At 39.0% G+C, this 27,339-nt stretch overlaps 2 protein-coding genes across 6 annotated transcripts in view; one reads left to right on the top strand and one right to left on the bottom strand.

Annotated features, from left to right (window-relative positions):
- Positions 1-8,184, bottom strand: part of LOC129731690 (FK506-binding protein 2) — a 57,708-nt gene extending 49,524 nt beyond the window's left edge. Inside the window, exons 1-2 of one of the 5 annotated variants that reach the window (XM_055691887.1) lie at positions 7,241-7,364; positions 7,056-7,118 (exon numbers count right to left, since the gene is read on the bottom strand). The gene's annotated coding sequence lies outside the window, so the exon portion shown is untranslated. Of the gene's footprint in view, positions 1-7,055; positions 7,365-7,996 lie in introns of those variants that run through there. The other 4 variants (XM_055691889.1, XM_055691890.1, XM_055691886.1 and 1 more) reach the window with 4 other exon arrangements.
- Positions 8,185-19,488: 11,304 nt separating this feature from the next.
- Positions 19,489-27,339, top strand: part of LOC129729718 (protein NDRG3) — a 136,002-nt gene continuing 128,151 nt past the window's right edge. The window contains exon 1 of the mRNA XM_055688492.1: positions 19,489-19,598. The gene's annotated coding sequence lies outside the window, so the exon portion shown is untranslated. The remainder of the gene's footprint in view (positions 19,599-27,339) is intronic.

Raw genomic sequence — 27,339 nt, 5'->3', positions numbered from 1 at the left:
CATGATTAGCTAAGCATTTTTTACTTCTACCTCATCGGTAGAAGAAAATAAGCCAATTTCATTGAATCATCTGAACCCGACTATACTCTCAGGAACAAAAACCTGACACTATTTGCGAGTTGCGACTGCACTTCAGCGCGAGTTTTTCGCAGAAACTACTCAGTGATCCTCCCATCTCAGCAATGCAGCAACTCCAACCCCAGCCGAGACAAAGTAGACTATCCGGTTTGATTTCCTTACACTCCTTTCGGAAGCCTCCGGTGACCGATCGTGAACGAGAAAGCGAAAAAATAGCAGCATTGCTTGTGAGAAAAATTTCGCTATCTGTTGAAACGATTTCGGGGGCACCCCGTATGCCTCCCGGTATGGCATTTGGAGCTCGTCTAAATCGGTAAAATGCAATTCTCCGCTAGCTACCAGTGCACGACAGTGATCGGTCGAGGCCGATTAGAAAGTGTTTGGAACCGGAGTGAGTGCAGTTTTAGGATTCAAAAGCTGTCGCGCGTACTAGTCTCTTTGTAGGCTAGTGCGATCAACATGGGGCAGATCTGGGTTGACGGTGATTATCCGAAAATTGAACGTGAACTTTTGATACCATGATCATACACAAGTACCATCAAATAAGTAGTGTATTACGCAATGCGTTTAAAAGCACTTGCTTCGATAGGTGAAGTGGTGTTGCGCTGAAGTTGTCTGTGTCAAAAGCTTTTACCATGTGGTAAGGTGAAAACCAACATACTAAGACGAAATTGGTAAAAACAATTTTTTTCTCTAAGAGGTTATGTATCCGGCATTTTGCGGCTTCCAAACGCAAATTTGTAACGTGTTATCAGTTTAGTATGTCAAAACCGAAATCGAAATCCGGAACTCTTCCATATATCAAAGGTCGGTGCGCTATCTAGTTGTAGAACACGATCGTATCTGTTTGTAACAGTTATCAACATTTTACAACCCGGATCCCGGAGCTTCAGAAACAAGACAGTAACGACATGATTGAATGATTGAATTTCTAACAATTCGTTGAATGCGAATCGGTAATAAATTGGTCTTTAGCGAAACGTCTTCATGGCACCGCGTGAAAAATGGCACACAATATTAAGTTTGCAGGCAGTAAAAATCGACATCAATAAACATCCAAATGGCTGCGTTTTTGAAAGGCAGTCATGTTAGAATATTACAACCAACAGAATTGAGTGAACGATGAACATGCCATCGGTAAATTCCAAGCAATATTTGATTGAACAGAGTAAAGAGATTTTTACCGCCGATTAAGTAACCTTCCACCTGGACAGATAAATCGTCCTTTAAGACCCCTCCACTCCCCTCCCCACTAGTAAATCGTGAACATTGACCAACATTGATCCTCTTCTCCCCCCCCCCCTCCCACACTTTGACTATGTGAACATTTCTTACAAAGAAAAGTTGCGAACAAAGAAATGTTGACCTTTTGCAGCAAACCGCATTAAAATCGGTCTAACGATGATCAAATGAGAGTGAATTTAGTAAACTGCATCTCGTGAACCAAAATGAATAAATTTTAACCGTAAATATCGTTATTTTCGTTTTCAAACGAGCAGTGATGTTGTTGTTTTCCAGTTCAGCAATTGTCATTAATCATGAACGTAAAAAAATGAAAAGTAGTTCTCAAAGACAGTTGGGACAAAAAAAGATAATAACAAAAAAAGCCAAGGAAAATTACATATAAATTACAAATGTGCAAAAGTAAAAATAAATAAAAGTAAATGTAGTAGAAAAGCGGTTTTAAAACCAGAAGCAACTAAAAGGCGGTAACAATTGTTTCACGGATGACAACTAAAATTTTGGATTTTTTTTTGAGGCTTCCTTATTCAACAAGAAGCACGCTTAGAGAAAATTGAAAGTATGTACACGTAACCTCTCTATTACCTCTCTATGCCAGTATTTTTTGTTTTGTTCATGCATGCTCAGTTTTGTTCAAAGTGGTGTCGAAACAAGGAGCCTGACTGAACTGCACAAACCTTTTAGCAGAAAGGTCAGGTAAACCATTTTAAAAGTAAGTTTCGGTTGTGAAAAGTTTACTGCAAACCTCGAACACAATACGCCAGGAATGTAGTGGATGACTGGCCAAATTGATGGACAAAAAAGTGATTTGGCTAATAATCAAAATGTGTACCAGAACGAGTGTTTGAAGAAATTTTTGATTCCATTTCTTCGCAAACACTATGCTGATGAAAGGCATATGTTTTGACCAATTGAAGATTCCTTCGAGATTCTATGTTTCCTTACTTTACTTCATTTTATTTGGCGTCATTAAATAGCCTGATGAACAAAATTTCTCCGATAAACTCGATTTCTGGCCGTTTTTCTAAAATTCCGTGGGCATACAACGCTTGCCAGGTCTTGCTCCACTTGGTCTAACCACCTTGCACGCTGCGCTTCTTTTCGCCGTGTTCTAACCGGATTTCCAGCGAACACCAATTTTGCAGTGTAGCTGTCTGGCATTCATGCGACATGTCCTGGCCAGCATATTCGTCCGGCTTTGACCACCTTCGAGATACTTCGCCAGCGAGTTGCTCCAGCTCGTGATTCCGCCGAAGATGGTGGCACCCGTCGTTCGAAAACTCCGAGTGCTCGCAAGTCCTCCTCGAGCAGAGCCTACGTCTTGTGCCCGTAGAGAACAACCGGTCTTAGTGTTTTGTACAGAATGCGCTTTGTGCGAGAGCTAAGTCTGTTCGACCGCAGAAGCTTGTGAAGCCCTGGGGGAACATTGCGGCTCGTGTCACAAAGCCTGTGCGGGATGCTTCGAGTTCCTGTACCTGTTTCTAGTACCTCGAACTCCTCTTCTTTATGGCGGCGTTTCTTTTCCAGAAATAGTTGGTTTTTCTATTTCCTCTTCTGTCTATATCGCTCCACGTTCTGACGGGTAGCTCGACGCAACATTAGTACTCACGCAGCGTTCTTCTCGTCCAACACCTTCCGACACTCATCGTCGAACCACTCATTCCGTCGGTTCCAAAAGTCCTCGAAAGGAATTGCGTTATATTAAAGCAGTTTTAATGAGAGAAAAAGGCCAAGAAGCAAGTTATTCAAATTCAGCCTAATGGTTGAAGAACGAAAGTAAAAAGTAAAGCAGAAATTGATTACAAATTTAGCCAAAAGTGGTTTCAGAGCTGGATGAAGCTTAAGAAACTGATTCCAAATTAGGCTTACAGTTTAGTGCCTCAAAAAGTTAAAACAGAGTGTTAGAAAAATGGTTAAAAATAAGCCCAAAAAATCAAAAACCTTCTGCGAATGAGAGAAAACAAAAAAAAGATATACATTCCATTTTACCTGACATTTTTAGAAGGTTCTCAACATGTACCAACCCATTGAGTTGTCCTCGTGGAATGTGGACGGACCCTTACTCAAATTTTAACTCGTTTTCTTCTTTTTTGGACTTCAATTAAGTCTTCTACTCTGGTTTTGACACATCTTCTTAATTTTTTCCCCAATTAAGCCATTTTTATGTTTGGCACATTTATCCCATTTCTAGTGCCCAAAATATATGTGAAATTTGATATCAATTAAAATAGCCAAAAAAAACATTTTTTACGTATTTTGATCTAGACATCAACGTTCAATTTGTATAACAGTGACATTTCGATTATATCACGTTCAAAAAAAATTGCATGATATATTTGAAAAGTGATATCTTCAGAATATATTTTCAAAGCAGGTTTTTTCTGCATAAACATTTTTTTGATGATGCACTGGCAATAAAGACAGTTTGATTTTCAAGAAAATTATACAAGAAAAAAAATACAAGGCAAGAACTTACGATCTTGAGAAGCATACTGTTCATCATTTAATTTTAGAACTCTTCTTAAAAAAAATCGATTACCTGAAAATTAGCTGACAATTTTCATACGCTAGATCTCATCGATAGAAGAATTTGTTTTTTTTTCTATTCTTTTCCATATATCTCAGACACGTGAAAAAATTGAAAAGCTTTGAATGATAAACTCGAGAGTGACAAAAACGAAACATCAAAACGAACCGTGATGAAATCCAAATTCACAACTTTACGTTTTCAAAGCAAAAACAAAAAGCAACTTAAAAACATGTTTGATACATAACCAAACCAAAACGACAAAACGAAATAAACTGTAACCTTTTTCTCGAACTAAGGCCATCATGAATAATAAATACATAAGCTTTTTGTCGCTTCACTGATTTCAAAACATTTCTTTTATTGATCGATTTTTTTTTTCATCCAAAATATTACTCTTACATGTTAGTCAATATGAACCTTTTGAAATAATTGAATAATAATAATATGCCATATAATCACTTTTTTTGTTATTAAAAGAAATATTTTTGATTTTCGATCGTACAACACAAGACATGTAAAAAAAAATTGGGTATATTAAAAGCTTTCTCAAAAATTCTCGAAAACGACTACACTTAGGGACAAAACCGATATTTGCAGGTTAAATGAAAAATTTATATGAACAATGAACTACAAAGGTAATCGTTTTTCAAAAAAGATTCAAAATACTACAAGGTGTACAGCCCTAGGTTTGTATGAAATGGTGACGTGGGACTAAACACTGTAATTAGGGGATTTTTTGTTACAAAATATACAGAGTCTGCAGACAGAATCAATGTGTTTGCTCAGCGACTGTACGTATTTTTATTTTCAGCCTCCCCTGGAAATCAATTTTTGGAATATATTCAACAACACTCGAAAGAATATCATTTATATTTGGCGATATTATGCCTGTAGTATTTGTTTGTGCAAAAAATATGTATTTAACAAGGCACAAGCATATCGTGCTTGTTGAAAAAGCACCAAGAATTTCTCATAATGCGTCAAAGTCAAAATTAACTCTATATCATCAAAAACCAAATCCAATAATACTTACGTTATCATAATGAATGGTTTTGTCTTATTTAACTCTAATTAAATCAAATCTATAGTATGGATCTTACTTTCAAAATAATATGGAAGCCCTTACAAAGGTTCATCAATTGGCAAACAGAAGAACATATTTTAAACAAAATTATTAACAAGTTCCAGCATAAAATCGTAGCAATCCACAATTACATTGTTGTTTTTTGCTTGACAATTTTTTTCATTTGCCTACAACTACATTCGCTGTATTACGAAGACAGGAAATACACGTTTATTATGGTAAAGCTTAGAATAATCATACATCATCTAACAATTTTGAAATGTAAAAAGAGATTCTGTACGAATCTTACTAAATAAACAAAAAAATCACAAGCATTCGCAAGTTTTACTCTTCTATAAATGTATATATTTAGGAATTTACTCTTTCGATACTATCCCGTCACGATTATTTAGTGAATATCGAAGATAAAATTAAATAAACATCCGTTACAAAAATTTACAATTCTTGTTGAGTAATTCATGGTAATCATATTTATGAGATAAACTTTCAATCACCATCAACAGCAGCATTGCAGCTTTTCCTCAATTGCATACGAATAGAAATGTCCGAATAAAAGTGTACCACTGCAATACGAATAGTACCGCTGCAGTACGAATAGAAGTGTACCGCTGAAATGTACGAATAGAAGAGTACCACTGCAATCATGAACGACGAGAGACCTGCGGTTCGTTACTCCACTGGTACTCTTGCTTTTACCGGCATTTTCAAGACATCAGTTTTTATTAGGTTCTTCAGAACCTAACACGCAGGTTTAGAAATTGTTCAAGGATGGGTATTGTTTCAAACTTTTAGGAAAACTTTTACCTTCGAGACATGATATTAGTCTAAGCTCATGGAAGCAAAAATAAATTGACCTATTGGGACGGGGAGACTCTGTCAATTTTTATTTCGAAATTGATACAGGGAATATCACAGGGAACGGATGGTGTCCATTTACGTCGCCTGTGCTAGGAATGCTCGCATGTAATTGGTTCATTATTCGCGTAAATTTGTTATTGAAATTTTTTATCAATTTTACCGCTTAGCAATGAAATTAGAGTGATAATTAGCATATTACGAAATTGTTATACATTTTATCTATCCAACAACATATTGGTTATTATTATCCATCATGTGGTTATGCTGTTATTAACGTTTGAAATCTGACGCAACATTTGCCCGTTTCATTTCCAATTTTACAGAATGCATCCCAGTATAGTAAACAAAGACGTGTCCCACGTCAAAAAATTTGCTTAATCTTGTTCCAGTTTTAAAAGCTCCTAAAGGACCTTGATTTTACAGGATTAAAGTTACGGTTAAAGAATACGAAAAACTGTTTTTTGTAAATTTAGTTTAGAAGTTTTGGTTTTTTTGCAAAGAAATCCTTTGAAAAAAAAAATATAATATGTATATGGTTATTCGAAATTATCTCAAAACTCTCTTTAGTCACCAAAGACCTAACTTTTACAAACAATATAATTTAGAATATATCTGTTCTGAGGTTTTTTCAAAACAGATTGTCTAAAAAAGGCATTCTAAATTATAAATCAAGATTCAAAAGCAACTTTTTCTCACTCAGATCGTAATAAATTTTTATCACTGTGACGATGATCGTTCTTCAAGACAAATATTTTTATTGCCACCAATTGTTACGAACGGAATAATAAAAATTATTTTAAGATATTTTTAAGCCTATCTGATACATGTTGTGAAAATTCATTCCAATAAATTTGCTAAATGCTCTTCTTTAGGCATTTTTTTCATTCCTAATTGCATGCTTTCACCATTAAAAGAAATCTCTGTTACATACAATGAAAACTCGTTGGAAATAAAGTTAGAATTTGAAATTGAAAATAAAGTTTTCATATCCACTAATTCACTTTTACTATTGCACTTGCTTCGGTCAATTTGTTAGGAAAACATACGTTGCAAATATCCTCTAACAGGTTACATTTTTCTCAATTCAATTCACCCCAATCGATCGCCTAGCGCATTAAATCCCAGGAAAAATCACAACTGTCCCTCGAAACTCGTTTTCCACTCCGAACGCACAAAATAACCGAACCATTTCCATTTCAAGTTATCCAACGCTTTAATCCGTGCGTGTGAATGAAAACCATACACAAGACGCATTATACTGACCTTCCTGGTACGAAAACAACAACAAAAAGTATAACCACCGCCAATCGTTTGGATACCGTTTACCTGTGAAAAAGTAACGCACTATGTAATGAGACTCGTTCAACTAAACACCAAACAGATTGACCGATTTGGACACTGTTGCGCCCAAGGAAATATGTTGCAAAACCGGAATCACCAACAAATACCTGTGGTGGTGTACTACTATGTGTTTTTTTTACGCTCGATGTCTGACTTGAGCCACCGAAGGAACCAATCCGAACGCGACGACACAACGTGAAAGACTAACCGAAAGTGGTCTAGCAAACTCACAGGAAGCAAAACTTTCTTCTTCACGCCTCCAAGTGGGTTCGACTGTCCCCAACCAAACAGCCAGCCAGCAATCGGTCGGCCGGTGCCGCTCTAGCATTGCTACAAGTCACGATGCATAGAGCACGCTCGTTGCATGTCTACGGAGCGGCATATGTATTTGCTTTCTCTTTCTACAGAGTGCGCTGCGACCGAAGGGCATCTTTGGATGTTGATTCCGCAACATCAACTACAGAGCCATTCCGTTGGCAAGTTTCTCAAGTAAATACCACCAACTGGTGGTAAAACTGATTGTGCTGTAGTGCCACGTTGTTCCTTCTCGTTAACCCAAAGCACAGAGTTCTTACGACGCAATGCGTAAACAGACGATTTGGGCGAAGAAATGAACGCACACTTGCAGTGGCGCTTCAAACACTAGCATACCGAACAGCGTAAAGATAAGTGACTTATTTCGACGCTCCGCTCAGTGACTAGACGTCAATACACACAGGCTGATTGCCTTTCCCGTTCCAAAATCCAATCGCAAACGATTACGTGGAGGCGACTCTACCTCGAGAAAGCATGATCAATGATCCGGCCGGCAGCCAGTTTGCATAACACTCTTTATATGTACGACGACGGGTCTGTATTCGCACCTTACCACAGCCAATTACCTTGCTAGCGGAGATCGCTCGTATGACCTCTGACGGGAATTTGTTAACAAGCAAAAACACGCACTTATCACCAGAAATCGCCTAATCACCTCGCGAAAAGCCACTACTTTGCGAAAACGCCTCGATTTAAACACGTCCAATTCCGACCGTAATGTGCGAAAAACTGAGAGACGCGGCGCCGGATGAATGCTAGCAGAGCGATACTGTCGCCAATAGGAACTTTGTACGCAGTCACCAGTTCATTTTCAATCAACAGGTAGTTGCTGGCTGAGTTTTTCATGCCAGCCAGGTAGGTTCATTGAATACGGAGGAGTCGGCGATGGTGAGAAATGGAAACAAATTTAAAGGAAAGATATGTTGAACATCGTTTTTCAGCTTTGGCTAGCCCCTGGAATCTCAAATGAACTTCAAATGGCTGCGTAAGTTACGGTACCCGCTGATCCCGTTAGAAGAAGTACAAATACGGCAGCAACATGTATGCGAAGAAGTGAGACAAATAAACAACTTCGTACTAGTAATGAACTTTATCGGGGTAAGCATGTGAAAGCTTTCGACGCAAAGGAAAAGGATAGCTATTGTATTATTTTATACCAAATGAATTATTGTTACGCCTTGATCCCATCAACAAGTGGTAGCACGTTTGGTGATTTCGACGCATAGTGTGGTGAGAAGCAGCCCAGTAAGGTTTTTCAAATAGGTTTAATATGAACAAGTTGTAAATTTTAAAATAGTGTTCCACAGTTGGAAATACTACCTTAATCACTCTCGCTATAAACGCTAAAAATATCGAATATTTCATCAGAAAAATACTTGAATAACTTATAGCTTCCATCCTGAAAAAACAGGTATAAATAAAGTCATTTCTACAGTAGATAATTTAAGAAAAAGAAAGGTCAGACCTGTTTAATTATAGGTTATTAAAACTTTACATGAGTAAGATCAGAGTTGTTTGGTCGATGACAGCATAAACGTCACATGTACGCAGTTTAATCCTCCTCCTCGTCTCCTTACTGGTTTCGAGGTACGATGTTGGCCTAACAAGCCAGTCGTCGTATGTTTGTGTCCCGGCTCGGGAGAGACTGTTGGTGTCAGTAGGATCGTCGTAGCGCTAGCCCCGCAACTGTCTTGTACACTAACAGTTGGCTACGGAGTCTGTGTATAATAAACAGAAGGTCGAGTTCCGATACGGAACGTAGCACCAAGGCTTTGCTTTGTACGCAGAGTAACGGCCAAAGGAAATCTAAATAACAGTGCACTATCTGAATGAAAACCGAAAAAAATAAGTTTACATCAAATTCATTCACAATCGGGCTAAGATTCGCTGAATGATTTTCCCAAAAAGCAATTCGGTTGAGTAACAGCTTATTAAGTATTATGAAATCCACCTGGTGACAACTTAATAAGCCATAAATCAACTTTTTTTTCGGAATGCGCAAATAAAAAGAAAGTCGTAATAAGACTGCGATTCACTATCAACCGCATACCAAGACTCGAATATACGGAAGTATACAATAATTCAGAATTTGTTTGAAAAACGCATCGAAAAATTGTTTTTGGCACATTTTGCATGTTGTAGGATAAATACAACGATACACCGTGCCCCAGTGCCGAGTCGAGTAAAATTTCCAGCTCGAAAAGATCTTCGACTTGATCGGGAATTGAGCTCGGTATCATCTAGGACAGGACGTGACAAGAGAAACCAAAAATCGCCCAAAGGCGTCGTACACAAATTACGTAACGCATGAAGGGGGGGAACGGGGTTGAGTGTGCGTTACTTATTGTTACATAGGAGGGAGGGGGGGGGGGTAGTTGAGACCGTTACGTAACTCTGATGTTTGCTCAAAATTGCACATCCAGCGTTACGTAATTTTAGGGGGGGAGTAATTTCGGACGTTACTTATCGTTACATAGGGGTGGAGGGGGTCTAAAATCTAGGTTTTTGGCGTTACGTAATTTGTGTACGACGCCTTAAAGTTCTGTCAAAGTGAAAGCCCTCTCTGATTGGTTGGTTTCACTTAGCGCACTGTAAAATTTAATTATTAGACTGTTGGCCGTGCTGCGAAAACTATCGGTATTTTTTGTTCACACTGTTTTTGCTTACCAAGTGAATGAACAGCTCATTTCTGGGGCCCCCACAAAACCAGAAAAAGTTCTTTTCTCTATCAAAAAAATAAGTCCGAAAATAAGTTTACTTGTCCGAATCAGGGATACCAGATTTGCGTTGCAAAATGCAGATTTTCAGAGTCCGTGTGCAGATTTTATTGACCTGCAGATGTGTGTAGTTTTTTCCTAGTTTCTGTAGATTATTGCCAGCGTGGCCTTATATTTGCGCAGTCTTTCTCAAATTTTGTGCAAGATTTTGCCTTTGGATCGCATTTTTGCCTTTCTCCTAGAAAGGTATAGCAATCACTGAAAAAACTAAAGATATGAACGTGCTCCAGAGGGCCGAATGTCGTATATCGCTCGACTTAGTTCGATGAGCTGAGCATTTTCTGTATGTATGTATGTATGTGTGTATGTGTGTGTGTGCGTGTGTGTGTATGTGTAACTTTTTTTTCTCACTCGTTTTTCTCAGAGATGGCTGAACCGATTTCCGTGAAATTAATTGCAAATGAAAGGTGTAGTTACCCCATAGGTTGCTATTAAATTCCATTGTAATCGGATTTTTGCTTTAGAGGTTATGTATCAAAATGTATTAATCACGAAACATCAATATCTCAGAAACTGCACAACCGACTTTAACAAAACTGATGTCAAATGAACGGGCTATCTTCAGAACTCTTAACTTATAAATTTCATAAAGATTGAACATATGGTTCAAAAGTTATGTGAAGAAATGTTTTTCAGAGGCTGTTTAAACTCACTCAATTTTCTCGGGGATGGCTGGACCGATTTTCACAAAATTAGTCTCGAATAAAAGGCCTTGTTGTCCCATAGGTTGCTATTAAATTTCATTGTAATAGGTTAGTAACTTTATCCGTTATTTATAAAAATGTCAAATCACGTTATAAAAGCAACGCATATACCAAAGACTGCTTAAACTCACTTACTGTTCTCAGAAATGGCTAGACCGGTTTTTACGAAATTAGTTGAAAGTGAAAGGTCAAGTGGCCTCATAACACCCTATTGAACTTTATGGTAATCGGATTTTCAGTTAAGGCACCCTGTATCAAAATGTGAAAATCACGAAATTTCATTATCTCAAAAACTAAAAAACCAATTTTAACAAAACTGGTGCCAAATGAACGGCCTGTCTTGAAAATCCTTAACTAATAATTAAACATGTGGTTGTATAAATGATGTATAAAAGATATGTATAAAAGAAGGAAATCACGTTGTGAAAAGAAACATAATCCAAAGACTACTTAAGCTCACTCATTTTTTTCAGAATGGCTGGATTTTCACTAGATTATTCTCAAATAAAAGATCTAGTTGCGAAATAAAATCCTATTTAATTACAGTGTTATCGGACTTTAATTTTGTCCGTTATGTATCAAATTGTAAAAATCACGAAACCTTATTAGGTACCACAGAAACTACGCAACCGATCGAACATAGTTGGATGCAATGGATCAAATAAACTTGTCTTTAAAACCATCATAATGTTTAAGCATGTGGTTTAAAAGTTATGGAAAGAAAAGTGGCTCGGAGACTGTTTAAAACTATAGAAACGATCAAAATATGTGGCCTAAACATTTTCCAAATTTGATATTGTACTATAAACAGATTAGGCAGAATTTGGCCATTTTAGGAAGTATTCCGGCAACCAGTGAAGTAGTCAGAGAGACTGCGGGTTCAAGCCCCGTCTGGATGCGGTATGTTTTTCCAAATTTGTATCATATTTTCAGTTCGCTTATTTTTCGCTTCCCCGGCTGCACACACTGTCTCCCTTTAATGAATTTGAATGATAACGGGTAAAAGCCGTTGTTAAAGATAGAAATTAATTCGAAAAAATTTAGCCCTACGGAGCACCTTCCGTTGTTGTGTTGCACTCGCAGGCATGACTCAGACTGGCTTTGGTCTCGATCACACAAGCCTATAAGAGTTATCAGCGTCAGCTGACTCTCCTGTGTGTGATGAGAAATTCCTTTCAGTCGCATAAACAACGCCTGCACAGCAGTGTGTGTAGTGAGGGGTGAGCAATAGAATAAGTCGGCAGTGGATTTTTCGCGTGATGTATTTGAAACATATTTATTTCATGGTATTTGCATGTGTAAGTGTTAATGTATGCTCATATGTGTGTGAATGTTAGGTTTTGAATGTTCGTTATAGTTGTGCTATTGGCTACCAGAAATTCGTTGATTAAAGTGGAAAATAAATCCAGCAGAAATTTTCAAGGTGTATTTTTTTTAAATGGGAGTGTTGTGTAATTCTATTTTAACAAATAATAAGTTTCAATGAGAAAGGCTGGGTCTCACCACTAGGTGGATTAATTTGGGTTTTTCAAATTGCGGTAGGTTTTGTTTTTCAGATATCAAGAAAAAATTTCCGGATTTCGAGCAGTTGTAGACATCTTAACATAAACAGTGAGCAAGAACCGAATTTGTTATTACATTTTTTTCTAAATGAGCGATCACCACAAAACCCCGCGTATATCAAAGTGGAGCTCAAAGAAGAAGATTAGGTACATGAAAAAAAAATCAAAAACTCGTTAGCGCCTTGCAAAAATTATTTTATTTAAGAATTTATTTGTGCCTAATGATCTCGAACGCAACTGGAGAAAGGTCTTTTTCGAAGATGAAACTGATTGAAAATAGGTTGCGTACGACTATGCAGAGTGAAAGGCTGTCAAACTTAGCATTTTTATGTTGAGAGTACAATATTCTGAAGGAGCTGAATGTTGATTATTCAATCAATAAGTTCTCTGCAAAAAAACTCGTTAGAAAAAATTATAGCAAATTTTTGGTAACATTTCAATAACAAATAAATGTTTTTAACTCGTACGATAAAAAAACGGGTTCGTTTTATTCTGGGGCCCCCACTGTAAACTGGGCCCCGGGCCCCCACAATGGTAAATCCGGCTCTGCATATATCTTCTAATCAATTGAACTAGCATTATCAAATGAATTAATTAAAATTAAAATCCAGAACTTGGAAAATCCTTGATATTTATATTTTGCTAATTAAACATTTTTGGAAACATTGGCAAGCGCCGGGACGAAAAATCACAATGTTTCATGAGGGCAATTTTGAACGAAAAGAAGAATAACTAGAAGCCACTTGTCACGTCCTGTCCTAGGGTATCATAACCGTGTGGGTAAACCTAGAGTCGTAAAAAACGCTTTTAAGTCCAAAAATCAATCAAAAAAATAGTCTTACACTAGGCTTGGAGCTACTAAATAATGTTGTTATAGATTAGATAGTGCGAAACTATCCCAGATTGGTCTGAAACATTTTCATAACTTAGAAAATCAGAAAAAAACTGGTGGAAGAAGTAAAATACGAAGTGCCCTACCATCACCACCACCACGTTGCGATTCGCTGGGAAAATCGACTTGACCATCTTATTCAGCCGCTGCCGCTGGGTCATTGTCTGCAGCTCCGAGACCAGTGGACAGTGGACTGCCGCTTCTTCATAGATCGGTTCCATGTTTGCCAGGTACTTTTTCACTGTTTGGCCGATTGCACCGACCTCCCGACCATGCGCACGCAGCGATGTAGCCACTTTCTCCTAGGTCTTCCCCTTCAGCATCCTTTGGAGCTTCTTGTCGCTCAGGCTTTCTTTCGATGCTCTGATTGTTGTCTAATAGTGTCAACATTTTGTAGATGCCGGAACGGGCGTATCCGGCGTCCACAAAGTGCCGCACGATGTCCCTTTTCGGACGCGGCGGACTCTTTTGACCAGGTAGCTTCATTGTTTACGCCATCACGGTTAGAGATCGGCTGAGAGACTGTGATTTTTTTCTGCTGACTAATGGGTTACTATGATTGATTATGCATTGGTAGTTTCGACAGTGCGTGTGAAGGTAAACTTATCAAAAATCGGCAGATTTCAAAGCAGAATAATCGGCAAAGATCAAAGCGACGAGAGCGGACTCGATACTCGGATACTCGGAACACAAATCTGCTGATTTCCCAATTTCCTAGGAAGTACCCATACACTTTCCGAAGAATTGAAAAACCGCAAGATTAACATCGTAGCGCTGCAGGTATGCTGGAATGGGACGATGGTGCGTACGTACAGGGATGGTGGCCGGGTAACCCCAGAATATGCAGGTTGAGAATCAAAGGCCGATTCTTCAATATCACCATTATAAAGGATGACGGTGACGACATAGACGAATTCTACGCGCAGTTAGAATGTACGATCGCTGCCCAAAACATTATGTCAAGATTATCATCGGGGATAACAACGCTCAGGTAAGTCAGGAGAAGGAATTCAGACCGGTAATTGAGCGATTGAGCGCACACCAGCTGACGAATAAAAATGGCCTAATATTAATCGACTTCACCGCCTCCAAGAACGCAAACCTAGCACAACCATACCTAGCACATTTTTCCAGTATAGCCACCTAACCAAACAGAAACTTAAATCGACCGTTTTAATAGATGGTCGGCACTTTTCAGACATTATCGACGTCAAAGCTCGGGGCGCTACCATCGACTCGGACCTAGTGATGGTGAAGATAAGCCAAAAACTATCCGTTTAAACAACATACGGTACCGTAGCCCGCCAAGGTATAATCTCGCGCGGCTGAAGCAACCCGAAGTCGCCGGAAACTACGCGCTTTTTCTCGAAACTGCACTGTCAAACGAGGACGAGCTGGAAGAAGCCCTTCTAAAGGTCTGCTTGAAATACCGCGAAGAGCCGCTCGTTAGAACGTGGAGCGGTAAAAAAAAACAGAAACCAACTCTTCCAGGAAAAAAGTGCCCCCAGGAGGAGGAGGACTGTGAAGAACTGTAACAGCTGTACCGTTCTCATGAAACACGAAAGTTCTATCAGAAATTCAACGAATCCTGCAAAGGCTTGTGATGATATATTATTGATGGATGATCGTGAGGTGGTCAAAGGCAGGAGACCGGAACTGCGACGCAGCAGACTCTGTCGCAAGTAAGCGACGGAGATGTGCCACCCCATTCATAGGCGAAGTTAATGATGCTATCCGGCTGCTTAAAAACAACAAAGCAGCTGGAAAGGGTGGTATCGGAGCGGAGCTTCTCAAGTTGGGCCCGGGCAAATTGGCCAGTTGTCTGCATCGGTTGATTGTCATGATTTCGGAAACGGAATGCTTGCCGGAGGAGTGGAAGAAAACGGTTATTTGCTCCAACCACATACCAGATCTTTGCTCTGCTGCAGATCCTCTAGAAATGCCGCGAATACAGAGTCTCTACGCATCATCTCTCCATCGAATTAATCGTTAAGAGCTATGAAGAATACTCGACGAGAACGGCTTCCCCGGGAAGCTTACTAGAGGTTGTGTGAGGATTTCGGGTGGTCTATCTGACCCATTCGGATCCCGCAGGGGACTTCGTCAAGGTGATGGTCTTTCCGGCATGTTGATCAATATTTGAGGCGGTGGCAGATCAGTACACCAGACTAAAATATGAAGCAGAGAAGATTGAAGATAAATACGTCTAAACCGAAACTCATACTAGCGGGTGATGCTGAGCGCGACAAGACACGCCTAGGTAGTGTTGTGATAATCGACGGTGATAAGTTCGTGTACCTTGGCTCAATGGTGGCTGAGAGAAACGATACCTGCCGTGAGTTTAGGAGGCGAATTATCAGCGGGAATCGTGCCTACTATGGGCTCCACAAAAAAATACGGAATCCGGTTGGTACGAGATGGGGTGAAGCGCAAAGAGCAGAGTGGTCAGACTAGGTGAAGCATGCTTTGGCAAGCACGGGGTGCCCGCGGGGTTGGAGGCGGGCAGGTATGGACCGATCAAGATGACGGAATTTTGTTGTTGCAAAAAATAAATGCGGAAGTAGACCATTATCGAATGAATTTGTTTGTTTTGTATTTAGTTTCGGACACATTTTCACCAGAGATTATATGCGGAAGACATAGAAATTTGAAAACAGAGACCAAATTTGTGCGAGGTATTTGATTTTCATCGACTAACCACCGTGCAAGATTGTTAAAAAGTACGCCATTTTGTTTTATTTTTTATTGACATTTTCTTCTTCTTAATGGTACCTAAATGCCAAGTTATATTTCTCCTTGTCACCTCGTAAAAAAATTAAGAAAAACACTGTAGAATCATGAAAATCATCCATTAAGCTTGTATTAATAAGATAAAATTAATTCATAAGATAAAAATAAATAAGAAAAAATAATTAATAAGATTGATATTAAATTTTTGCTTCAGCTTTGTTGACATATCTATATTAAAAGCGCCTACATGTTTTTTAAATAACTCAAAAGGGGTTTTTTGTTTCATCGTATTATTAGAGAAGATCTGATTTTTTATTTTCAACAAAATATCCAAATTTCGATTTTACGAAAAATTAACATAACGGGGATGTTATATTTTTTTCATGGTTAGTTTATAATAGCAATCTTTAAATATATTTTCTTATAAACTAGAAAAATTGATTCTGTGTATTGTTTGTTTTTTAAATAGAAAACAACTCCTGAAAGTGTTTTACAAATAGTCTTTCAAAGTAATTTTCCCGCTTAAACAATCTATTGAAATATTCAAATACCTTGACGATGGTACAACAAACAATAAACAATAAGTCCTACATGCTTTTCTTCTGTAAGAAACCCTTCAACAATTGATTTGGTGCTAACAGATCAAAGTCATGTATGTAGTGATTTGATCACACATGCTGACTTTGATTCTGACCATCTTCCAATAACTTTTTCTTTATCTCAAGTGAAATTTGATTTACCAATAATTGACGAAAATCTTCAACTTCTAATTCGTTTGAAAAATGGCCGCAGACGTCAATATCAACGTTCTCGTCGTGACCCTGTGTTTAAAACTATTTATAAAGATTTACAGAAAGAGGTTAAACATAGATTTACTCTTCTGAGAAATCAAAATTTTGAGACTAAAGTTGAAAAATTTAAACCCTATTCAAAACCCTTTTGGAAGCTGTCGAAGATTCTTAAGAAACCTTCAAAGCCTATTCCAGTTTTAAAAGATGGTGAACGTTTTCTTGTATCCAATGAACAAAAGGCTCAAAGACTTGCTCAGCAGTTTGAGAGTGTTCATAACTCAAATTTGAATTTTGTGAGTACAATTGAAAATGAAGTCACACGTCAATTTGATTTAATTTCTTCCCAGAATTTTTTACCTGCAGAAATAATTGAAACTAACTTGAATGAGATTAAATCAATTAGTAAAAATTCCAAAAATTAGCAAGCACCTGGTGACGATGGAATCTTTAATATACCAATCAAACATCTCCCTGAGAGCACAATGGAATTTTTAGTGAAAATTTTCAATTGCTGCTTCGAAATTGCATATTTTCCCAAATTATGGAAAAATGCAAAAATTACTCCAATTTTAAAGCCGGATAAGAATCCAGCTGAAGTTTCAAGTTACCGACCAATCAGTTTGCTTTCTTCAATAAGTAAACTGTTTGAAAGAATTATTCTTAACCGAATGATGTCACACATCAACGAAAATTAAATTTTTGCAAATGAACAGTTTGGATTTCGCCATGGGCATTCCACAACTCATCAATTGCTCAGAGTTACTAATTTGATACGAGCTAACAAATCTGAAGGTTATTCCACTGGAGCTGCTCTTTTAGACATAGAAAAAGCTTTCGACAGTGTTTGGCATAAAGGTTTGATTGCGAAATTGCAAACATTTAATTTGCCAATTTTCCTAATCAAAATTTTGAAAAATTATCTTTCTGATCGAACTTTGCAGGTTGTCTATCAGAACTCAAAATCTGATAGATTTCCTGTCAGAGCAGGTTTGCCTCAAGGTTCTGTCTTGGGCCCAGTCCTGTATAATATGTTCACTTCAGATCTTCCTGATTTGCCTCCAGGAAGTCATTGTTCTGTGATGACACAAGCATTTCTGTAAGAGGAAAAAGCCTTCGTGTCATATGCAGTCGATTGCAGAAAAATTTAGATATTTTTTCTTCCTACTTGCAAAAGTGGAAAATCTCTCCCAATGCTTCTAAAACTCAAATGATAATTTTTCCTCATAAGCCTAGGGCTTCTTTCCTCAAGCCAAACAATAATCACGTTGTCAAGATGAATGGGGTTATTTTAAGTTGGTCTGACAAGGTTAAGTACTTGGGACTAATTTACGATTAAAATTATCAAATATACGAGATGTTAATATCCTCTCATTACCAGGAATGCTGAACTTTGTTTAAAGAACAAACTTTTGATTTACAAACAAATTTTTAGACCAGCAATGCTTTATGCTGTACCGATCTGGTCAAGTTGCTGTTCAACAAGGAAGAAAACGCTCCAAAGGATTCAGAATAAAATTCTGAAAATGATTTTGAAGCGTCCTCCTTGGTTTGGTACACTCGAATTACATAGACTTACTGGTGTTGAACCATTAGAAGCTATGTCAAATAAAATTATTAACAATTTTCGACAAAAATCGTTGCAATCCTCAATTGCTACGATAAGCTTCTCTATAGCCAATAAGTTAGCATTTAAGTTAGTTGTAAGTTTACTTTCCTTTCTTGACAAGTAGGTTTAAATCCCTACGAATGATAAGTCCTAATTGCGAAAGCAAACAAATCCTAACAATTAAAATTACAAATTACTAACAGTGTTGAGAAGTCACCATTTGTGATTGGAAACACATACTCATTATTTACTAATATTTATCATAAATACTTAAGCTACTAACTAACCCCCCAAATAAAAAAAAAACAATAAACAATAACATGTATTTAAAAAGATAAATGACTAGGTAACTTATATCTGACAAATTTAAAAATAAAAAAAATATAACGGTGATATCTTCGAGACATTTCGGAAGTTTTAAGACGGAATTACATCGTCTTTCTTCTGTCAGAAAGACAAAACACAGAACTCATCTGTCCTAGAAGAGTAATGAAAAAGGCTCACACAAAGCAAAGCCTCCAGAATGCTTTCCAGGTGAACAATCGACTGGACTGATGAAGCACACCGCCGTCGTCGTCGTCGCGCATCTCTCGCGCCTGCTCGCTGGACGCGGCCACCGCTGCCTAATGAAGCATGAAACGAGACAAGAATCGATTCCCAATCAGTGTGGTCAATACCGTGTAGAAATTGAGCCGCTCTCGCTCTTGCTGGTCTGGTCAGCAACCGGTCACGGAGCAGAGCGGGCCGAGTCCCATCCTAGTACCGATATCAGCCAGCAGCAGGCGGGGGCAGATAGAAGCTGGTGATACAACCGGCATACAATCGGCACGTTCGGCTGTTGTTGCTGCTGCTTGGCAAGAGGTATGCCGTGTCGAGAGACGATATCCGACGCCACTGAATGCTGTCTTGTTTTACTCTGTTCGTCGGGGAGCAACACACCCCATCATCATCGTTCAGTCGCAGACAACAGCGGCCAGCTGAACGTCACTATTGTAGTATTAAACGAACTACGGTCGCGATCGGTACGGGTTAGGATTTTGTACGTTACGTTAGTGGGCTTTTTTTGCGAACCATCAATTGTATTGCTGGTAATGGTTATTTTGTTGCTAATTCGATTCGCCCCTTCGGTGTTAGTGTATACCGTCAATCCTTCATCAATTGTTATTTTATGACTAGATTTGTGTAAATTGAATGATGTTTAAAAAAGATTGACAGTTAAACATACTTTGCGAGGAAGATATAAAACAAAAAAAGACAAAAGTGAACATCAATAATCAATTTGTCAATTCATTTTGCAACTCAATGTGTGTAGATTGCAAAGTAGTTACGCATTGCCTAGTGCCCGCCAAAAACAACAATTAAATTGGGATCGTCCGGTACCTATATCTAGACCGTTGACGCTGTGTTACGCCACTAGTCTGGGAGCAGTCTGGAGGCATTGTGATATGCGCATCGCCACACTGATAATGATTAATCAAGTGCAACCGGAAACAAGTCGTTAATGTAGTGTGCTGAGGAATCCCAGCTGTTCGGGAATGTGCATGAAGATGAAGCCCGATGTTGCATGTTAATAGGAAATACTCGATCCAAGCTCGGTCGCTATTTTTCCAGAACCAGCTGGAAGTTTATCTTCTCACCAGAACCTGTTTTGCACCTGTTATTTTGCTAATTTTTATTACAATAATTATAGTTTTGTTTGCGAAATTTTTATTGCAAAAAAGTCTACATAATCAATGAGCTGGCAGTATCTTTTCATCAGTTTGTTTCTTTGCTCAATATGTATTGTGAAGATCGTTTCCGGAACGGGGCGTCAGTAAACAATGTGACGTCTGCAGTCTACAGTTGAGCAAATTTGGTGCTGGTTTTGAAGGACGACGAACAACGGCAGTTTGAGGTGGAATATGCGAAATATTTTCAGTATCTTTACATCTTCGACTATTTGGCCTCAAAACGTACAGAATCCTGTGTTTGATAGTACAAAGAGCTGCGAGCAATAAATTTGGTAAATACAAGAATGAGATCAAATAAAGAGAAATAAAAATATTCGAAGGAATAGTTTTTTGGTAAATTGAATCTGCTTATTCAGTTCAATAAAATCAATCTGATCCTTCTCACTATAAGTTGTTTGAATGAAATAGTAAGCAAATATTTTTTCTAGAAATGAGAATTATGCACATTGTGTGCGAAGATTTTTGAAATTGTTTATATTGCAGACAGACGTCCAAGCAGAGTTTCAAACATGTTTGAGTTCTATAGTAGGTACTAGCAATAAGTAAGAATCAAATTGACAGAAATAAAACAAAATAACATCACCAAACAAATGACAATGTGCAACTCGTTGATACGCGAATATGTTATTCCATTTGCTCTGTGTGCAAGAACCGATGGTTCTGCATTTACGAGCGAAAGCCTACTGCGACGTACATTATGAAGCGAATCAAATGAAAGTGTTGACCGTTCACAAGCCCGCTTGGGAAGGTCATTGAGAACCTTCGAAAGTTTCCACAAGCGTTCTGAGTATGATTTCAGTTGTTCAACTTCTCTCATGAAATTTTCATTTCGCAAGAGAGTGAATTTATGTTTAATTTCCTTTCGTAAATCTTTAACTTTCAAAGTAGGATCACGAGATCTTTGGTATTAACGTCTCCGTATGTTCTTCAAACGTATAGAAAGTTGAAGTTCATTGTCAATATTTGGTGTATTAAATTCCACTCGCTAAACTTCTCATGCCATCTTATGTCAATGTCAGCACTGTTTTGTAAAATAATATCACAAATCAAGTTTTTTTTTATCGTGGATCGAGTCCTGTGATAATTTAATACAGAACTAGTGCTATTTAAAACAGTTCCATGGGATATAGAAAATGTTATAGGAAAATCACCAGAAGAAAATCAACGTTAGAATCGTTACAGAATAAAATTATGTAGGACTATTCGGAAATAAAACTGAGTTAAATCCGATCAAGCGGTTGTAAAACAATATTTTTCCATTGGGATTGCATTATTCCAAGATCGATGTTTCGCATTACACGTTAAAGTTGGATGGTGCGACCAAGACAAAATTGTGCATTTTCAGCGCAATGTAAATCATGCTCTAGCGTTTCTTCAATGTATTTGGCAGCTCCAAACTACTACACTTTAAAAGTTCCCATTGGTGTTTGTATCGTCATGTTGATTAGTACTGGTATTGATAATGTTTTCAGAAGGTTGCTCTCGTTTAAACAGAGCAACCAATAATTTGGGTACTGATTAGATTAATGCAAATATTAACTTATCGGTTCACTTTCATAAATCAATGTTTTCGCAGTACAACTGTTGCGTTATGTACATTTATTGTGCGATTTTACTGCAAAATTTGTGCGAATCGGGGAGACACATTGGTATTACAAGACTTGAACTTTTGCGTGTAAAATCACCGACGATTAGACTAAGTTTAGATTTATTTCACGTGAATTATTTTTTAAAATTGTAATAAAATGATTTTTCTGGTCACTAATGCATTGATAATACACTGCGGCTATAAATAGAATGCTAATATCAGCTTCAATTTAAATTCCCAATCTATCAATGGCTTTAGTTTCAAGATGGGGGAGTTCACGATGTTTTATTCGACGGTGGATAAATATTACAACTCCACCTCCGGCAACATCAATTCTGTCAAACCTATGATCCAATGAACCATATAATTTGAATTTCGTTCGACTTTATTATTTGACTTTAAAAGCACTTAAGTCACAACGATTCTTTCGCTTTTAAAGAGCGAGTATCCAGTTTATGGAATTGACAGCATTATCTATATTATTGCTGAATTTCAATTTTATCACAATTTTAGTTGTAATTTCAGAGCTGGCAGCGACTGAGCGACTCGAAAATAGAAACTTTTGATATCAAATGGATGGAAAAATAGACTATAAAGAGACAAAAAAGGAGCCAAAAAGAGTCCATATAAAAAATTTATGAAGAAATTCAGACTAAAAAGCAAAGAAAATTTAACGATTTGTGAAAAAGGCAATATAAACGTGTAATTTTTGTAGCATGACTACTACTATATTCCAAAATTGTTCGAATGTTTAATTTATCAGACTTGCATTATTAACTCCAAACGATAACTTTAACGAGAAATGGATAAAGAAAATTTCAGGTCAAAAAGAGTCCTTTCTAGATGAAAAAAGAGACTTTAGAGACTTTTCGTTGAAAAAAGAGACCAAGTCTCTAAAAAAAAAAACTGCTGCCAGCCCTGCTGCTTGAATAGCATTGTTCATCAAATTACAGTTCAACAAAGCAAACAGGTTGTTATGGGTAGTCCATCTTCTCAGGAGTGGGACTGCCCAAATCACAAGTGGCTGATTTTTCTGCACCAAACACGAAAAGCTTGTTGCTGGTTGAATTTTGTAATTTAATAATTTATTCATAATTTTACTTTACGAACTAATTTCATTTTTGTCATATGACTTACATTTTGAGGATAGTAAAGCGGGCAATGTATGCAGTTTGCGAGGATGCGAAAATGAACGGGAATAGAAGGTGTGACTTTTAGGCTTAGAAAAAATCCCGTCTGGACGAGGGAAAATTTTTTCTAAGCCTAAAAGTCACACCTTCTATTCCCGTTCATTTTCGCATCCTCGCAAACTGCATACATTGCCCGCTTTACTAAACTTAAAATGTAAGTCATATGACAAAAATGAAATTAGTTCGTAAAGTAAATTTAGCCAACGGAGCTCTTCCGTGATACGCGTTTGGAGTCTAGCCAGCAACTGACGTGTCTCATCGCTTGCGCCACTGTAGATATAATAAGTCGTTATACACTGTGTGCGTGAAGGGATCACTCTCTCAGTTACAAAAATAAAACTCCCACCGTGTGCAGTGTGTGCAGTTCATCATTGGCGTGCTGAGATACGGGAACACAATAGTAGAGGGTGATTCGACTTTGGTTTAGAACTAGCTATACCTTTCCCAGTAGTTTAATTGGCCAAAGCACCTTGCCGGAGACAACTGAGATTGCGGGTTCGTGTCCCGTCTGGACGAGGAAAAAATTTTTCTAAGCCTAAAAGTCACACCTTCTATTCCCGTTCATTTTCGCATCCTCGCAAACTGCATACATTGCCCACTTTACTAAATTTATTCATAAGTTTTCGAAAAAAAAATTCATCCGCCGATCAGGCTTCCTCATCCACCCCACCCTTCCAAAAAGTACGGAGTCTATCCAGAGTCGCCGACCTCTGTCGGGCTCTCTGTTGAACGTCCGTACCACGTGGCCAGACCATTGTAGCCGTTTATCAGCTTGATGATATCCGCATGTTGGCATGCTTGGAATATCTCGTGGCTCAGGCGCCTGTGCCACTCTCCATTCTCCAGTTTTCCATCATATATTAAACCAAAGATACTTCGCTGGAATACTCGAAATGCTCGCCGCTCGACTTCCTTCATTGACCAACCCTCACGGCCACCAGTACCACCGGGAGACTCAGCGTCCTGTATAGCGCAATCTTCGCGTGGACACGCATGCTGCGGGATCCCAGATGGCTACCTTAACCGTGAAAGGTCCTGGTTGCAGCTGCCATCCGTCACTTCACTTCGCGGCTAACGTCGTTGTCACACGTTACGAGAATACCAAGGTACACAAATTCGTCGACTACTTCATAGATACCCCCATCTATCACAATCTCAGTACCAAGACTCGGAGAACTTCCACGCTCTCCACCAGCCACCATGTACCTTGTTTTGGAAGAGTTGATGGTAATTTAGGAGAGTTTATGGTCCAACTCGCGGCTTTCCTTTTGAAAAGCACGAATGCCTTTTCCACTGCTGTGTTAATACCGACGATATCAATATCATCCACAAAGCATATGAGACTCTGATGAGAAACCGTCAAGGGTAGCATGAATAAGCTTAATCAGCTTCGTTGGAAAATCGCGTTCAAGCATAATCTGCCATAACTGAATCGTCGCATCCTTGAAGCCTATAAACAGATGAGAAGCATGCAAGTTTACTTCTCTGAAATTGTCAAGGATTTTACTCAAGGTGAACCGCTCTTCCCGGAAACCGCTCTGGTACTCTCCTACAAAGGCCTCAGTCTTTTAAACAGCATGCCAATTGAGGAGTGTTAAGTCTTGATGATTACTGCGATCGAGTTGGTGGCCCTTTTTATACATTAGGCAAATGAGTCCGTCCATCCAGTTTGTCTTCGGTCCAAATTTCCAAGATGAGCCAAAGGATTGCACACAACAACCGCTCACTTTTTGAGCTCTCGATAACTCTGGATCTTCTGGTGAGTCACACAATTTGCTGTGGCCATTCGGCCACAGTGAAAAGTGCTGACCCTTAACCACAATATGGTCGATTTGAGAGCAGGCTTTGTTACAGGGTCGCCTCTCGCTGTGACGAAGTTCACCAACCTCAGGCCACTTTCATTACTGGTAGGATGGAGGCTGTGTCCACTAATAGAAGGACGGAATAACTGCTCCAGTTCAACCTGTGCATTTGCGCTCCCGATGACGATCTTTATATCATGTCTTGGGCAATATCCATATATCTCATTGGGCAGCTCATAAAACTTTTTCTTCCCATCATCGGGTTTATCGTTTGTCGGTGCATATACTTTGATCAGGCTATCATTGAAGAATCTGCCCTTGATTCTCAACACACCTAAACGGTCACTGATGGGCCCCCACCTGAAGATTCACTTGATCTGTTTTCCCTGTATGAAGAAACCAACGCCTCGTTCACCTCTGTCGCCACCACTGTAGTAGATCTGGTATTTGAAGGTCGTTCCCGCGATAGGATCTACCACTTGGAACTCACGTTGACTCGTCTTCGGACACCACACTTCCCGGATGGCGGCTACTTTCATCTTCACTTTTCACAGCTCCCTGGCTAAGATGCCCAGTTCTGACGTTCCAAGTACCGAGTTTTCAATCATTCTCCCTTTTCGTTCGCCTGGGTTGATACCGATTGTTCTGATTCGTATTACTTTTTGGATTGTTCGTAGTAGGGTTCTTTCGGCATACAGCCTTCCTAGGGCCGCGATGCCTAGTCTCACGATGGAGCTGCCGCCTTGAGTGTAGCTGGTGAGACACAGCATCTCATAATTCAGTCGTCCGCCCCGGATCAGTCGCTGTTTGAGGTCCACCGATCTTTCCATGGTTGCTCTGATCCCAGTTGGTACCACCGGGATGTAGGGATAGGAGTTGCTGGACAGTATGTTCTGGACCACTAGTACCATAGTACTGATCGGAGGTTGTTTTGAATACCTACGATGTCTGGAGGCAATTATTTCAACCTAACAGAAAAATCAAAGAAAAGGCATCGGAACATGTTTTTGAAAGCTAATAATGAAAGTACTTCGAAAGTTGCGTCAGATTTCAGAACAGAACATTAATAAGCCATTTATCCACAGGCATCCCATGACAACGTACAGAACAATTTTGTGATGTGCTAGTTATCATTGTTACTTCACTGCTTAGCAGTATCAGCAAAAACGCCATCCTCAGACGTCTAGAGTAAACACCAATTGTTTATTGTGACGGCTTTTATTTTTATGTGAATAAATTAGACAGTATTTCCTCATTCCTACAGGTCAGGTTTGCCATAATCATCACAGACCAAGTTGATGCTCTTAAGGTAATGCTTGTTTGAAAAATTTGTTACAACATCCATTCTGTGCCTTTTTTGACGTAAGACCATGGGCGCAACTAAGGAAAATTTCTAGGGGGGGCTAGTTTTCATGTAGAATCTCCGAAGATGTACGAAGAACACACCGTCAACGCCAAGCTCTTTCAGCAACACTGATTCGTTATTGAGGAGAGCCAGATTTGGTAAACGGCTGGGCAGTGTTTTTTAACAGTTCGCCCGTACTAGTTAGATTAAAATAGAGCCCAGTGTGGTTCAAGGCATAATGCCCTATTCCTACCTCCACGTGGTACCGACTGGGATACGAGCAACCAAGGAAAAACCGGTGAACCGGTGGGAACTTGGTCGTAAGCTGACAGGAAGGGATAGTTGTTCTCCTTAGAGAGCAGCTTGTCTGCGCGTCTACCCACAGGCTAGGGGCGGCTCAAACAGCGACTGATCCGGACCGGACGGTTGAACTATGAAATGCGGTGTCTCGCCAGCTACATCTATGGCGGCAGCTCCGTCGCGAGACTAGGCACCGCAGCCCTAGTAAGGCAGCATACTAAAATCAACATACTACGGAGAATCAAGAATTCAAAACCCAGCCGACGAAATAAAGCAGGCATTAGACGATCAAAAATATTTGCTATTTTTTAATACAGAATTTATTTTGTGCAAATAAAAATCGTACCAAAAATAGCAAATATTTGCGTCGTCTAATACCTGCTTAAGGACGACGATTAGAAGCTTAGTACATGTAACAGTAGATCGCTTAACGACCCGGATCCCGGATCGTTGCGCTCCAGGAGCTTTGACGGAAAGGAGAGAAGGTACGGTGGATTTGTGGCCGCAAGGCACGATAGCTGCTCGCGTAGAGACATCAAGATCGTCGTTGGGGACATGAACGGAAGGAAAGACTTATATAAGCCGGTTATCGGCCCGCACAGCCTGCTATGCACCAACTTCGCAGCTTCCCGCGGATTAGTAGTCCAAAGTCCTTTCTTTCCTCGACCAAAAAAAGCAAAACAAATTGACCACGTTCTCAACGACGGCCCGTTCTTCTCAGACATTAAGAACGTACGCACCTATCACGGTGATGATCGGACATGACCATTTCGATACAAAAAACTACAAAACCCTGATGTAACCGGTAGTCCTCTACGGAAGTCCTTTTGGTGTTTTCGAACAGAAGGTGCCTATCGGCGAACAGAAGGTGACT

The sequence above is a fragment of the Wyeomyia smithii genome, chromosome 3, assembly GCF_029784165.1.
Source record: "Wyeomyia smithii strain HCP4-BCI-WySm-NY-G18 chromosome 3, ASM2978416v1, whole genome shotgun sequence".
In the NCBI taxonomy this organism is placed as follows: Eukaryota; Metazoa; Arthropoda; class Insecta; order Diptera; family Culicidae; genus Wyeomyia; species Wyeomyia smithii.
Note: the sequence above shows the minus strand (reverse complement) of the source record. Positions and strands in the feature narration are given on the sequence as shown.